Source organism: Zalophus californianus, chromosome 5 (assembly GCF_009762305.2).
Source record: "Zalophus californianus isolate mZalCal1 chromosome 5, mZalCal1.pri.v2, whole genome shotgun sequence".
Taxonomy (NCBI): Eukaryota; Metazoa; Chordata; class Mammalia; order Carnivora; family Otariidae; genus Zalophus; species Zalophus californianus.
The window spans coordinates 103,723,476-103,738,230 of NC_045599.1; positions in this window are offsets into that span (position 1 = coordinate 103,723,476).

The window sequence follows — 14,755 nt, forward strand, 5'->3', positions numbered from 1 at the left end:
CCCTCAGTCTCCCAACCAGAATGGAGTCTCTCTCTTTAAAAGAAAAAAAAGAAAAGACTCTAGGGGCGCCTGGGTGGCTCAGTTGTTAAGCGTCTGCCTTCGGCTGGGCTCATGGTACTGGTGTCCTGGGATCTAGCCCCGTATCGGGCTCTGCCCAGCGGGAAGCCTGCTTCTCCCTCTCCCACTTCGCCTGCTTCTGTTCCCTCTCTCGCTGTGTGTCTGTCAAATAAATAAAATCTTAAAAAATACATTTTTATTTATTTGGTAGAAAGAGAGCACAAGTCAGCAGAGCGGCAGGCAGATGGGTGCCCTCAGGTGCCCGACCTGAACCGAAGGCAGACGCTTAACCGACTCAGCTACCCACGCGCCGCTGGAATGGATTCTCTTGTCTCTGCTTCTTGTGCCTCCCCAGCTGCAGAGGAAAAGTCCCAGTGGGAGTGTCTGGTTGAGCTGAAGTCATGAGCAGGCACCCCATTGCCACAGGGTGATGAGAATATGAGTATCTGGCCTTTGCAGCCTTGTATTAGGAAGTGGACCCCACCTTCCACCAGAACTCATGCAGTGGGGAGTTCTCTAAACATAGATGAGGGTGCAGACACTCCGTTCCACCACTGGGCCCACTGCTCAGGTGGAGAGGGACAATTTTCGAAGAAGGGACTGTGGGATGGGCAAATGCCCAGAAAGTGTCCACAACAGTGACCTCTCCCCCAAGGTCCTGCCCAGCTCATGTGCTGTGTTCTCCAAGAAGCCTTTTTCTCCTCCCATTGTAGTCCACCCTGGTCAGGCTTTCTTCTGCTTAGAACCTGCTTAGGAGGGCACAGGATTAAATTGTTACTGTTGCTTTTCTATCTGAGATTGAAGCAGCTGGAGGGCAGGAAGTTTGCCTTATGCCTCTCTATTATCTGTACAACAGCTGGCCCAGGGAAGACCTGTAGTAGGGACTTAACCAGTACTTGTTGGTTGACTAAGGCATTAGTCAGGGCTCCTGCAGATAAAAGTAACAGACACTGATTCTTAGTCAGGGCTCCTGCAGATAAAAGTAACAGACACTGATTCTTAGTGATCAACGAACGAAAAAGGAATTTCTGGGGAGGGTACGGGTAGCTCATAGAAAGGATGGAAAGCTAAACCATCAGATCTCAAGATGGCACATAGCACCAGAGAGCAAGAAGGAAAGATGAGTTGAATCACCTTCAACCATCCTCCATCCTTACAGCACTCCACTTAAGACTCAAATTCCCAGCTTGGCCAACTGTTGGCTGTATCACTTGGGCAGGTGACTTAACTTCCGTGCTTGGGTTTCCACATTGGCAGAATGGGGCTAACAATCAAACCCACCTCCAGGGAGGATTGGATAACTCCATACATGAAGCACTCAGAAAGGGGACGGCCCCTGCTCTTACAGAGAAAGGGGAATGCATGTTCTTACAAGAACTTCAAGTCCTCTCTGATTCCTTAGCTACCTAGGACTGGAAAAGAAGATAGCTCACCCCCACATCTGCCAGTCTAATCCTGACTGGGGCCACGGCCAGGAAGGAGGAGGAGGAAGTGTAGGAGGTAGATCCAACAACATCCAAGCAACCTCACCTCCACACTTACAACCAAAGCAGCCCATGACCCTCAAAAATTATTGCTTCAGGCCAGAGTCAGGTGCCAAAAGGTCTTCATCCAGTTCCCTGTGCAGTTATTCATCTCCCTGTCTCCTGCCTCTGGCTAACTGTGATTAATGCCTGTGGCAGTCACAGGAATAGCTCCTAATGAATATCTAATGAACTCATTTGGTGTTAATGCGGTGTGTAATTCCGCAGGATGCTCATTATAATTTAGCCTTATTAAGTCTCTAGTTATTGCGAACTACTATTGCTCTAAGCTCAGAAGCAAGAGAAAAGTAATTATCTGGAGCAGGCAGTTAAATTATGGAAAGGACTGGACATTCAGAGAAGGCCAACCAGTGGCTACTCCTTTTTTTTTTTTTTTCTCCTTGGGGTGTAATGCTCTGTGCGAGGAACTGGGCGTGCAGGTCTTTGAGCTGAGGCAAGAGTGCCCTCCCTGACTTTATATCCTGTAATGTCAGAGCTGTGCAGGCTGCAGCCTGTGGGGGGCGGGGGACGGGGGGAGGGTCTTTAAGGCCCATCCAAAGGTGGCCCTGCTCCTAAATGGTCCACTTGTGTCCTGCTTGGGTCTGAATTTGCACCATGGGGGTGGATTCTTCTGCCTTGGAGGCACCGTTGCATGTCCAAGGTGACCTATGCCACACCTCAGAGTTCACAAAGGGTGACAGATAGGCTCTCTTATCTGAACATCACGGCATCCCAGTTATTGTCATCAAACTCCTTTGACAGATAAGAAGATTGACATGCACAGAGGTGAAGCCACTTGCCCAAGGTCACTGGGTGCCAGAGTGGTGGCAACAGAACCCGCATCCTCAGACCCCCAGGTGAGCTCTCTTTCCAGCTCACCTCTCGTTTTACCGCCTGGCATGCTTCTCATGCACACGTGACTCACATTTCCCCCCTAGATCAGATGTCCCTTGAAGTTGGAGCTGTGTCTATGACCCCTTTACCTGTTTGGCCTTGGTCCAGAGGGATGGGCTGCCAGGGCAGGCCCCCTGAAGCCAGCTGGAGTGTTCGCTCAAGCACAAGCTGATTCAGTTCTTTTCCCACCTCTCCCTGAAATCTTCTCCCGGTTTCTCACAACCAGCTTTATACTTTTAGCTAAAATGTAGATTAAACTTTTTTTTAAAGTTTGAAATCATTTTCTCCTGGAGATAAAAGTAACCCATGCTATTTGCCTAAAATTCAGAAAAATGCAGAAAAGTCTAAAGAACATAAGGATCTTCTGTAACCCTATCACTCAGATATAACTATTGTGTAACAGTTGGTATAAATATCCTTTCAGCCCTTATGATATGCACATATAAACACACATAGGAACATTTTATTCATAACGTCATCTACTCTATGTATTTGTATACACTATATGTATATGTCCTATTTGGGAAATTGCTTTTTTTTTTTTAAGATTTTATTTTTAAATCATCTCTACCCCCAACGTGGGGCCTGAACTCACAACCCCAAGATCAAGAGTCACACGCTCCACTGACCGAGCCAGCCAGCCAGACGCCCCTGGATATTGCTTTTTGTTAAACTTAGGAACATGAAATTTCTGAAAGATGAATTTACATTGTCAAAGAATAAAAGCAAATTTCAGAATATTCTCGGTAACTGCTCTGGGTTATGAGACGATACAAAAAAAGGGGGGGGTATTTAGAGAATAAAGCCCAAATCACCTCCTACACAAGCCGGTAAAGAAAAGTACTTATTGCTACCTTATCTCCCACAGTATCTCATTCGTCAGTGGCATGGGAAGAGCAATGGGTGGAAGACGAAGGTCTGAGTGCAAAGTCACATGGCATTAGGGGTCAGGATCAGTGGATGGGCCATGGGAGTTTAAACGCAAACCCAGGGGCCTGATGTGGCCCTCGCCCAACTCCACAGCCTCATTTTCTGTTGTGCCCTCTCTGCTGCAAATTCATTACCACTGGAACCGCCCACACTCACTCTGCTATTTCGCACCTTGCCTTTACACATACTTCTCTCTCTCTCATGCCCAGTGGCATAAATGGTGAGAACTCACTTTTGTGCAATACCTAATTTGATTGTTTGCCTAGGAAGTAGACAAAGAGAGCTCCTTGGAGGGCCAAGTAGGTTTTGTGTCAATATGGAAGAAAGTGCTGGGTGGTGGGGGAATGTTTTCTTTCCCCTTTGAGGTGGAAGGAGACTCATTCTGGCCTTCCTTGGTGCTGTGTTTAGTTCAGCCTCCATGACCAGGGAGCTGCTGTACACACCTAAATCACCCTGGAATTGACCTCCTGCTTCCTGTACTGTGTTCTGGTCAGCAAGTCCCTCTTTCCTAACTCTTTCCAGAACTTTCTGTCAGTCTTGGGTGAGGTGCTGTTGGCCTCTGCCTGTGGTCTCTCACCTCACTCACATCTAAGCAGACGCCTGGAGCTGTGGGTATGTTCATCGTGGCTGTTCAGACATGGGAAGGAATGGGTAAATTCAGGTTGATATCAGTGTGACCGCTATGTGTGTCTCTGTGGCTCTCTGTACAAAAATGCGCATTGCCCAGGTGCATGTATGTCTGTGATACTATACTGTAAGGGGAATTGCATGCATGTGTGAGAAAGTGTATGTATATACGTATCTGTATCCCTATATCTCTGTGTGTATGAGAATGTGTGCTTTCTCTGTGTATACGGTGTGTATACATGTGGAGTATTATGTACTTGTGTATACATATGGAGCAGAGTGCACACATGCTCAGCTATGGTTTTCTGTGAATGGCTCTGGATCTGTTTGTATACAGACATGTGGGAGTGTTTGTTTACTGAAGGGAAGGGAGATATTGGATGCCTAGACTACAAATAAAAACGAATAAATAAAAACCCTCAAACAATAAATAGTTATTATCTCACATAATTGGAGTTCCAGAGACAAGGAAAGGACTCTCAAGTTGACTGCATTGATCAAAACATCTTTAAGAACCTGTTCTTTGCAGCTCTAACCTGTTCTTTGCAGCTCTCGACTATGTTTGATGCTGTATCCTTCTGGTCACAAAATGACTGCAGCATTTCCAAATCCCACACTCAGACACAAAGAATCCAGTAACAGATACATGCAACTTTGCTTTGGGGGTGACTTTCCTAAGAAGGAGGAAGCTTTCCTATTTCCCCCCATGTCTCATTGGCTAGAACTTGGTCACATGGTCAAAACTAAACCAATCTCTGTTAAGAGGACTGAGACCACCAAGTTCCACTTAAACTAATCAGGACCCCCCCTTCCTGGAGCTGAGGATGGAATTAGCTTTTTAAAGCACAAGGCTGTAGTGCCTTGGTGGCTCAGTAAATTAAGCAGCTGCCTTTGGCTCAGTCATGATCTCAGGGTCCTGGGATCCAGCCTCACTTAGGGCTCCCTGCTCAGTGAAGAGTCTGCTTCTCCCTCTCCCTCTGCCCCTCCCACTCTGTGCTCTCTCTTGCTCACTCTCTCAAATAAATAAAATCTTAAAAAAAAAAAGCAAGCACAAGGCTGCTTAGAGGAATATCAGTCATTTGACAGAGTTCTGTCAGGACAACTAATGGGTGGGGCACCTGGGGCTCAGTTGGTAGAGCTTGGGACTCTGTCTCTGGGTGGTGAGTTTGAGTGCCACATTGGGTATAGAGATTACTTTAAAAACAGGGCGCCTGGGTGGCTCAGATGGTTGAGCATCTGCCTTCAGCTCAGGTCGTGATCCTAGGGTCCTGGGGTCGAGTCCCGCATCGGGCTCTCTTCTCCTTGGGAGCCTGCTTCTCCCTCTGCTTCTCTCTCTCTCTCTCTCTCTCTGTCTCTCATGAATAAATAAAATCTTTAATAAAAAAACAATAGGGCGCCTGGGTGGCTCAGTTGGTTAAGCGACCGCCTTCGGCTCAGGTCATGATCCTGGAGTCCCGGGATCGAGTCCCGCATCGGGCTCCCTGCTCGGCGGGGAGTCTGCTTCTCCCTCTGACCCTCTTCTCTCTCGTGCTATCTCTCATTCTCTCTCTCTCAAATAAATAAATAAAATCTTTAAAAAAAATAAAAAAAATTAAAAAACAATAAATCTTTAAAGATAAAAAATAAAAATAAAAAAACAGGGGCACCTGGGTGGCTCAGTTGGTTAAGTATCTGCCTTAGACTAAGGTCATGATCTTGGCGTCCTGGGATCCAGCCGTGTTGGGCTCCCTGCTCAGCAGGGAGTCTGCGTCTCCCTCTGCCTCTCCCCCCACTCATGCTCTCTCTCTCAAATAAATAAAATCTTTTTAAAAATAAAATAAACAGGGGCGCCTGGGTGGCTCAGATGGTTAAGCGTCTGCCTTCGGCTCAGGTCATGATCCCGGGGTCCTGGGATCGAGCCCCGCATCGGGCTCCCTGCTCAGCGGGAAGCCTGCTTCTCCCTCTCCCACTCCCCCTGCTTGTGTTCCCTCTCTCGCTGTGTCTCTCTGTCAAATAAATAAAATCTTAAAAAAAATAAATAAATAAAAATAAAAATAAAATAATGTTAAAAAAAGACAAATGGGAATGGATGTTAGGTAGACAGTCAGTAGTGTCTATTACAAAGGTGTGTGTATGCATGTATGCAAGCATGTCTGTAAGTGTACATTGTGTGTGTGAACATGGGTGACTATATAATATGTATGGGTGTTTCAATTACCTATTGTTGCATAACAAACCATTCCAAAACATAGTGGCTTAAAACAACAAAACTGGGGGGATTCACAGTGCCCGAACAGATAAAACGTGATTTGTAGATGCCTCCCTGGATGAGACTAATTGAAAAGCAAAGGAGGGGCGCCCCGAACACTGGGCCTCCTTTGAAGTTTCTTGGCTGAAAGCAGCCGGATTCTTACTGCCACTCAAGGTTCTCATCTAGGGAGTAAATACAGGCACCTGTCGTGGTCATGTACTTCACGAACTCCTTGCCTTGCACCTGGTGTATTGATTAAACTCACAATAAAAGCGGAGACAGAGCTTGGCTCAAGGCCTTTCACCACTAGAGCGTCTGGTCCTCGGGCCCTCTCGTTTCTCCTACTTTGGTGTCTGGAGTAATCTTTTTCATTTGCCATCTCGGCATTCGCTGGCTAACCCGACACAAAACTGTATCAGTTGCCATGATTCTGTGGGTCAGGAACTTGGGCAGGGTAGGCCTGGGTGGCCATCTCTACACGGCCTCATCTGTGGTGACTCACAAAGCTATATTCCACCAGTCGGTAGGCTGAGCTGGAAGGCGGAGGCTTCCCTCCCATGTTTGACCCAGCGCTTCTCTGCATGGCTCCTCTCTCTTCTCACATGACGAGCTTGGGCTTCCTCACAGCATGCTGGCCTCAGGAAGGCTGAACTTCTTACAGGGCAGCTGACTTCCGACAAGGAGGAAGCAAACGCTGCCAGTCCTCTTCAAGTCTGGATTTAGAAATCTCAGAATGTTACCTCTACCACAAATATTCAAGAGGAGAGAAGTAGAATTTACCATTTGATAGGCAGAAAAGCATGCACATGCAGAGAAGAAAGGAATCCATGACAGCCATCTTTGGAAATGATCTACAACAGGAGGAGTACGTATTGAACGTGAAGGTGGGTGTATCTGAGTGTGAGCCATTTTTGTCTGTGGGCATGAAGGAGTGTGAGTCTGTGTCAGTGTGCATGTGTTACCCGTGTGCCTGTTTATGTGCATATATGTACATACAGGTGGGAACGTGTGGAGGAATGTGTATGCGTGAAGTGTACATGGGTACAGGTATGTGTGCATGCACAGTAGGCAAAGCTGGCAACCTTGACCTGCCCTTGCTGTGGACTTCCTGGGTGGACACGCTGAGCCTGCAAATCCTGGTCAAGGTAACAATCCAATCATTACTAGAATTTTATCCTTGACTAGGAGGCTCTGGGTCCTAAGCCAGGCAAAAGACTCAGCCTTTACCATAACCCTCTGAAGCCACACTCTAGCAGGGAGGAGGAGACCCTCTACCTTTTTTTTTTTCTTCTTCCCTGAGATCTGGAGGTTTTCTACCTGCAGAACCACTGGCTCCGTGATTCCCTATCCCAGCCCTGCCTTTGGGATTGTAAACCTCAGGAAGGGATTTCAGAGATAGTGGGAAGCCCAAGCTCAAGGCTGCTCACTGAACCCTTGGCTTCTCTTTCACAGCACATTTCCCAGGAAAGAAAATCTGATGGTGAGGCAGCGAGCAGGGAGGAAAAGGCATGGGTCGAGTGCTACCTTGTGCCATCCCTGTGCGTCCTCTCTGGAACTTCACTCAGTCGCCACAGTGAGCTCTGAAGCAAGGACTCAGGTGGTCTTTTTACAGATAAGGGAAAGGATGCTCAGAGGCATCCTAAAGTCACACCTTATAAAGAGCAACGGGAGTGAAGAAGAGGGGGATGGAAGGAAGAGAAGGTACATCATTTTTCTTTGGCCACCAATTCCTTTTCATTAAGAAGAGTCTTAAAAACGGGTGCCTGGGGCGCCTGGGTGGCTCAGTCGTTGGGCGTCTGCCTTAGGCTCAGGTCATGATCCTAGAGCCCTGGGATCAAGCCCCACATCGGGCTCCCTGTTCCGTGGGAAGCCTGCTTCTCCCTCTCCCACTCACCCTGCTTGTGTTCCCTCTCTCGCTGTGTCTCTGTCAAATAAATAAAATCTTAAAAAAAAACTGGGGTACCTGGGTGGTTCAGTCAGTAAAGCATGTGACTCTTGGTCACAGGGTCATGAGTTCAAGCCCCAGGTTGGCGTGGAGCCTACTTAAATAAATAATTTTTGGAGCAGGTAATATATTCCTATGTCTCAATATTCAAGAGTAAGAATAGGGGCTACAAAGAAACCCCCCCTCCGTGCCCTGGCGCCTCTGCCGTTCTGCTCCCCGTGCCCTGCCCAGCCAACAGAAGGATCAGGCTCTTATGTATCCTTCAGAGCAGTCTGATGCATATATACACAAATATGTATACACATATCTGTTTATATATTCCCCCTCGCCTGTCACACTTTGATTTTTAAATTTAATATAGCTTGCAGAATGTTCCATATTGGTGCCAAAGAGGTCCTCATGCTTTATTCCAGTGGCCTGGTGTTTCATTCTGGGGCTCCACCATAGTGTATTTGAGCAGTCACCTATTAAAGGAACATGTAGGTTACTTCCAACCTTTCGGTATAACAAAGCTGCAGTGGAAAATGCATTAATCTGTTTCACATCTGTAAGATTATATCTGTAGGAGCAAGTTCCCTGAAGTAGAACAGCTGGGTCAGAGGATGTGCTAGAAGCTGGCAGATCATCCCCTGTGAGGGTCCATACCCGCCCCCCACCCCAGCATGGTTGAGAGCACCTCCTGGCCTCCCCCAACCCCCAGCTCCATCGCTGTGCTGGGTTTGAAGGGAGGTCAGGTGGAGACAGGCTGGGAGGGAAGGTGGAGCCATCCCCAGGGAAGCCCATGGCAGGAAAACAGGCAGGCACTTGGGGAAGGTCCTAGGACATCAGCTGGTGACACAGACCTCTCCCCAAGATAAGGCAGCAGCACCTTCTGTGCTGGGGCCTGAGTTAAGAGATGGGGATTCTGGGTCCAAGGTTCCCACCTCCGCTTGACAAAGGGCAAGCCCTTTCATAATGATAGCAGCCACCTCCAGGCAGAGCGCTGAGCTGGCACTTCTGCAGCCTGAGTTCAGAGAGGTTAGGGAACACGCCCGAGGTGGTCCAGCCCTTACGTCACAGAGTCAGGATTTGATCCCAGACAACACTGTGTTTCATGGCCTTGGCTTCCATCTCAAAGTCACGTGGCCTTGGTGCAGTGAGGGGCTTAGGAACTGGTTGGGGTAGAGCAGGTGGGCACGTGGCCCCCCACCACGGAGAAGACCGTGTCAAGTTCAGTTGTCACAGGAAGGCCTGACTCCTCAACAGTCTCCCTATTTTTCAGGCTGGTTTTGCGGTTCAGCGGAGGCTGTGAGCACCCTGGGGTCTGGCACTAGGGCTTACCACAGAACAGGGTACACGGTGGGTTTGCTGATGGAGATAAGGGAGAGGAGCTTAGGTGAAGGATGGGGAGAAGCTGGGTAGGGACAGAGAAGCCGCAACAGGTAGGACACAGGGCTAAGGCCAGCAAAGCGCCCTGCAGCACAGCTCCCCTCTCCTGCCCCAAGCCTCTGGCTGCCCCAGATGCCGTGACCTGGAGCGCCCCCTGGCGGCACACTCTGCAGCCCGGCCTGCGAAGGCGCCCGTGGGTCTGGGGGGGTCTGGGCCCAGGGGAGAGGGGCTGACCCTTCGGACCACTGTCATCTCTGGGGGGCTGGCTGGCCTGCCACTCCACCCAGGAGTATCCTTTCTCGGAGAAAAGTCGGCTTAATCATAGTAACAATGAGGCACTCACACGAAGAATCACAAAGGGACCTTTTGAAGGAGGAAGGGGACTCTTGAAGCCATGATTGGTCCATCAGAGTTACAGGAAAGGGTAACACATCTCTCAAGGGTCCTCCCCATCGTAACCTGGGATGTCTTAGCATTTGCACCGATGCTGTTTCTGCACCTTCACAGAGCTGCCTGGGTGAGCATCTGTTGCCCCATCACCAGGGGCTGGACCAGCCTCAGCCTGTGAGTCCCACTGAGCCAGAGGACAAAGCCTGAAATGAGACACAGAGCCATAGTGTAGAAAGGGGCTCCTGAGACCATCTTATCACTTATTCACTTGTCTATTCGATAAATCTTCTTGATCCACCTATGATGTACAGACATGTGGGCCCTGGGGATGTGGGAGCTAACAACAGGCAAGGTCCCTGACTTCTGGCAATTGAGAGTCCAGGCTGGGAGAGGCAAACAACAAAGGGACAAGGTCAAAGTGCTGTGGACACTATGCAACAGGGTGACACGCCAGTGTCTAAAGAGGTCATTTTCACACTGGTGGGCAGGGAAGGCCTGGTAGGAACACTCGGTATATACACTTCAATGCTTAGGACGCAGGACTGTGGATAGTGGCAAAAGTTCAGCTGTACAAGAGCTGGGGTGGCGGGGGGGGGGGGAGCAGCTCAGCATATGGCAGGAATAGAGGGAAGGGCAGAGTGGGGTCAAAGAACAAGAAGAGCTGGGGTCAGGGAGAGGGCAAGAACACACATGCTCCAAGGTTTGATTTGATTCCAAGGGCTGAGGTGGTCATTGGAGGGCTCTGAGCCTGAGGACAGCATGATCCAATTTGCATTTTTAATAGGTCCTGGCTTTTGCTTTGTGGAGAATAAAGGATGGAAGGGATGAGGGTAAAAGCAAGGAGGCCAGCTAGGAGGTGAGTCCAGGTCTCGAGATACAGAGGTGGTTTCTGCAACGGGGCGGGGAAGAGTCATGTTCTGATGAATCTTAGAGGCACAGTGGCCGGTGGGCGGTTGTTGACAGGACCTGCTGGAGGATTGTCTGCGAGGGGCCAGGAGAGCCGAGACCAGGCTGCGTGCCTTCCCTCCCACTCCATGCCCCTTCCCGCCGGGGTCTGGGGCCTACTGAGTCCTCTCCCTCAGCTCACTTCCAGCAGGGGCAAAGGACCCTAGACTCCACCGCCAGAGGCCCCCAAGGCTGTATCATGGGTGAGTGTGTTCAGAGACTAGGGACCTGGGGACCAGAGGTGCTCTCAGCCTTCCATAGCTTGCTCTCTCTCCCTCCTCTGCTCTCTCTCATTTTCCTCTCTTGGCCCCTCTCTCTGCACCCTCCTTCCTCTCTCACTCTCCTCCCTCTCTCCCTCTCCCCCCACTCTCTCTCTCTCTCTCTCTCTCTCTCTCTCTCTCGCTCGCTCGCTCTCTCACACACACACACACACACCCGGTTTACTGCAGCCTTATCAGAAGGAAGCCTCCAGCAGAAACAAGGGGTCTCCAGGGACAGAGTGAGAGGCGCTGACTGGACTTTTCCAAGGATTGGGAGGCAGGCTGCTGCCCTCCACATTCCATCCTCCTGCTGCCTCTGTGAAACCCTCCTGGTTCTTGCGGCAAGAGAAGCTGCGGTTCCCAACTAGAGGCAATTTTGTCTCAGGCCATTGGCAGCGTCTGAAAGCATTTTTAGTTATCCTAACTGGGGAGGGAGTGAGATTAGCATCTAGCGGGTAGAGGCCAGGGATGCTGCTAAATCTCCCACAAGGCACACGACAGCCCCCACCTCAAAGAATGATCTGGCCCCCAGATGTCAGCAGAGGCAAGAGAACCTTCCATGGGCTCGCCGCCATCAAACATGGAAGGGGCTGTCCTCTTCCCGGAAGCCCCGGTGGCCTCCCGCTGCCATGGATTGGGGGGTCACCATGTGACTGCACGGGGGCTGCACTGTCTCCCTCAGTCCTCTCAGCCACCCTGTGAAATACATAGTAGTCTTTGCCCAAGGGCACAGTGTACCTGTGAGTGAGAGGCCGAGCTGTTCATCAGACTCCAGAGCCTGCCCCCGTCTCGCGAATGGAAGGGATTTCACAGGGTCTGTTGCTGTTATGAGCAATGCGACATCTTGTTTCAAGTGAAGTCTTACTGGGAAGTCCAGTGTATACTAGATAACAGGACTGGGTTGAAGCAGCCTGGGAGATTCTCAAAGCCCCCCCCCCCCACGCCCCCACTTCCATCCTACCCCCTTGAGCCTCCAAGGCCATCTACCTACTCTGGGCCTCTGTGGGGGCGGCATAGGTTGTGCTCTGCAGACGGGGACACCATTCCCGGGGGCTACTTGTGGGGCTGGTGGGGCTATGGCAAGCTACCTCTAGGGCAGGGGTGGCAAGCAGGCGGCGTCTTGACTGTGAACATGCATTGCTTGTTAGACCAGGTGTCATGCTTAACTAACGAGGAGCAGAAGGGGGTGTGGGGTAGCTGTGAATGCTGAGGATCTGCCATCCCTCTTCTAAGAGACGGGAAATATGACATTGAATTTTACTAGAAGATACCTTGCCCCTCTCTACTCCTTGCAATTCAGTGGTGACTCCAAAATGGAGCCGTCCATCACCCCTGCGTTGAAAAATCCCACCCAAGACTGGAGGCACAGCTACATGGGGGTTCCTGAGAGCCTCCAGCACACCCTGGGTTAGGAAGTTCTGCCTCTTTCCCAGAACCCGGGCAGGTTTGCTTTTTGGGTGCTTCTACATTTGTCTTAACCTAATATTGACCTAGAGTCCTATGTTTGGGCAGAGAGGGGCTGTTGCTGAATTGTTGTCTTTTTTTTTTTTTTTTCCTGTCTTCACTACCCTTTGGTGGCCAACTGGGGATGTTCTTCCTCCTTCGGGTGCCACACTGGAGTTAGATCTTCCCCCTGAGGACCTTGGCTTCTTCCCACTCTTTGTCAAGCCGGGTGGCATCTCTGAGGGTCTGGTCAGGAGGACCAGCAGAGACCCTGTAATGCAAGACAGCAAGCCCTGTCTGTTCTCTCTGCAGGGGGTTCCCCAGCTGCCCTGGAGCCTGGGATGAATCTTCCTGGCCCTCTGCCTTCACTCCCTCTACCGTTCTGCCTGGACCCAGCTACAGAGCAGGGCCACTAATGCCAACAGTGATGTTCTCCCTTGTCTGTGGCTAGAGAGGCCAGGAGATGCAGGTTGCAGGCCTCTCTGGGGCACGTACCACAAAGAGAATAGCCCAGGGAAGGGCTAGCAGCAGCTGACCTCCTGGGAGGAGAGGCAGGGAGACACCTCATGCATACCCTTTTGTACCTCTTGAGATGTATACTATTGTGGACCTATTTTCAATAAAAAATTAACAAGAGAAAGCATCAAGGGGTGCCTGGTTGGTTCAGTCATAGAGCATGTGACTTGATCTTGGGATCATGAGTTCAAGCCCCATGCTGGGCATAGTGTTTACTTAAAAACAAAAACAAAAACAAAAAAACCTGGTAAATCAAAACAAACAAATCATATTTATGGGGCACCTGGCTGGCTCGGTCAGTGGAGCATGAGACCCTTGATCTCAGGGTCATGAGTTTGAGCCCCACGTTGGGGGTAAAGTTTATTTAAAAAAAAAAAAAAGAGGAAGAAGAGAAAGCCTCAGTTTGGGGCTTGATGCTAGAGCCCTTGGATGGGGAGGTGGCCGGGCCAACTGCAAACACAGAGAATAGGCTGTGGCTAGGTGGAGGGGCTCTGGGTCTCATCCCTTGTCTTGGCCCCAGAAAGATGAAATTCTGCCTTCCCGAGAAATCCCCTATCTGTGCATTTGTTTATTCAGGAAACAGATACTTCTTGAGCTCCTGCTTTGTGCTTGGCACCACACTGGGTGCTAGTCAAGGTCCCTGCTTCCCTGGACCAGATAGCCCTAGGGTATGTGTGTGAGGTGTAGACCGGGAAACAGGCAGACAATGCAAAGTGCTGGGACTGGGAGGCATCTGAGGAGCCAAGGAACGCCTCCTGGTGGAAGTGTTGTGGAAACTGAGGTCCAAAGAATGAATCAAAGCCAGGAAGGGTTGGGGGTGCAGTGCAGAGGGAGTCTGGGTGAGAGGCCCAGCTCTGGGACAGAGAGAGTGTGGGGATTTCTGGTAGGATTCAGGAGCCATGCAGCATGATCTCCAGCTACCTTTGAGCCCAGCTTTCAGCAGAACCTGGGCATATATGCAGTGTCTGGTCTTACTGTGTGTGCACATCTCTCTGCCCAGAGGCCAGTGAGTCACTCACCCAGGACTGGGTAGGTCTCTGTGGTTGCCCCACTGGCTAACATGGGGCCAGGCACACGATCAGGCTCAGTTTCTCCTGAATGGTTCTGGTGGCAAGTTCGTGATCTCCCACTGAGAGGACAGAGATCCAGCGACCATGAGTTATTAGCTCATCAGATATTTGTTGAGCACCTAGTCTTTGTCAGATACGGGCTAAGCCCTGGGGATTTAGGAGAGGTCAAGCAAACAAGTCTCCTGCTGGACTGGAGTTTACATTCCCCTGGGGGAGGACCCTGTGTGCAGAATATCAGATAGCAGGACTGCCGGAAAGAGGACAACATGAGGCTTGTGATAAAGTGGGTGTGGGGGTGGTCAGGGAAGCCTTGCTGGGGAGGTATCACTGGGCCATCTCCCCTATGAAGACCTGAGGGCAAGGCAAGAGGGCAGGGGAGGGCAGGGCACTCGGCACCCCGGCGAGTCAGAGTAACAAAAAGAAAGGCCCTGAGGCTGGAGGGAAGGGAATGAGGGCGTGAGAGGTCAGGGCAGAGACAGGGAGGGACTAGGTGGCTCCGCACCCTGTGGGCCATGTAAGATTTTGCATTTTATTCCAAGTCAATGAGGAAACCTTCC